The sequence below is a fragment of the Bison bison genome, unplaced genomic scaffold (genome assembly GCF_000754665.1).
Source record: "Bison bison bison isolate TAMUID 2011002044 unplaced genomic scaffold, Bison_UMD1.0 scf7180017861090, whole genome shotgun sequence".
NCBI classification, from domain to species: domain Eukaryota; kingdom Metazoa; phylum Chordata; class Mammalia; order Artiodactyla; family Bovidae; genus Bison; species Bison bison.
The window spans coordinates 9,064-10,850 of record NW_011491662.1 but is presented as its reverse complement, the minus strand read 5'-3'; positions in this window follow the sequence as shown (position 1 = coordinate 10,850).

Sequence of the window (1,787 nt, the reverse complement as noted above, 5' to 3'; positions counted from 1 at the left end):
GCACTCTGGGCGCGACCTCGCGTGACCCGCCAAGCCTCACCCCACATCTGGGGAAACAGGCAGGGATGCGGTGAGCCCAGCACACGGCACTCCGGCCCCTCCGCGGCCCCTCCGGTGCCGGCGTGCTGGCTCAGGCCCCCCTCACAGCACCGCACTCCACAGGCCCAAGCGGGCTCAGCCCCGATGCCCCACACGTGGACCGTGACTTGGGCTCCCGGCAGTCACCGACCACTCCCAGCTTCGCCCATGGGCAGCCTCTTTAAGCCTCCCTCACGCACGCTGGTCCCCACTGGACCTTGTCATTCAACCTAAGAGGGTGCCCCAACAGGAGAGCTGCTGGGCCCCCCGGGTTCGCTGGAGTGTGAGTTTGAGGGTTCCCTCCTCACGGATGGATGTGTCCTTGCCAAGAGGAGGTCACAGCCTAGTGGAGGGCAAAGGACCCTGGGACCACAGCCCCTTCCCCAGTAAGTGGAGCCTTCCAGCCCCTGAAGGGCAGCAGAACCCGCCCCCTCCTAGCTCTGCGGAGAGCCTCCAAGCAGGCCATGCTCCAGGGCAGGACCTGTGACCAGAGACGGCGTGAGTCCTGGGTGGCACTGGGAACCTCGACCATGACACCAGCGAGTAGTGATCCGTGGTGGCCGCCAAGTTCAAGGAGCAGGGTGGGCAGCACAGAGGGGCGGGGGAGGCAAGCTGGACCGAGGGTGCTGGCCGACGGCTGGTCAGCTCCAGGACAGCCAGCTGCCTGCCACCGAGGCCTGGCCGCACTGGCCCGAGCTGAGGGATGGGTGGGCCTGGGAGACGGTGCAGCCCCAGGGTGCCGGGGTCCCGCTGGGCCTGGCAGAGCCTGCTGTGTCCTGGGGCCAGGCAAGCAGGACCCCCTGGGGTCGGGGGAAGGAGAGTGGATCACCTTGAGAGATGGGGGATTGTGCTGAGGCCTCCCCAACTCACAGAATTAGCCAGTAATCACCGGCTGGCTGATTTTCTAAACTCACCCCCAGACACACAATTGCAGCCAACAAGATACGCAATCAGCCTCGCTGATTTGGTTCAGCGAGGGCCAGAGAAGTGGAGGGGGCGGAAAGCAAGCAGTTTCGCGGACCCCAGCTCCTCGGCTCCAGCGGTCTTGACCAGGCCAGGCAACAGCCTGGGTTCTCCCCTCCGTGGCGGGGCGTTCTCTCCACTCCCCCCAGGCAGCTGCAGCGAGAGAGGCCAGGTCCCAGCCACCAGCCCGGGGTGGGGGTGGGGGTCGTCTAAAGCGTTCAACGCAGCAGCTTTGTGTGTGCAGCCCCAGGGCCCAGGGCGGGTGCAGATTTGGGGGGCGCTGCCCTTCCTGCCATGCTCCTCCCACAACAGCCCAGGCACCGCTGTCAACCCTGGCCCAGGACCATTTCTAGCACCGGGTCCAGCCCCCCGTCCCCAGCCATGGGATCGAGGCAGCACAAGCCTACCACCTGGGGCAGGGTCCTATCCCTCACCTTCTAAGCGTTCAAGTAAGACATCTAAGGGTCAGGGTGCATCCACCTGTCCCCCTGGGGCCTCAGTCAGGCTTCTGAAAGAGCTGAGCCCCTGTCCCGTCCCCCTGCCTCCCTCCTGGGGTGTTGGGTTAAGGCTGCCCAGAGCTCAGATAGGGTTCCTCCAGGTGGGCCCAGAACCCGGAGTCTCCAGAAAGGGACACGCAGAGGCCAGAGAGGAGTGAGCCCCTGACCAGCCTGGCTCAAAGATTGGCACCACCTTCACAGTGGCTGAAAGGTAGCGGGACTCAGACAGGGTCACCCTGCCATACCAGA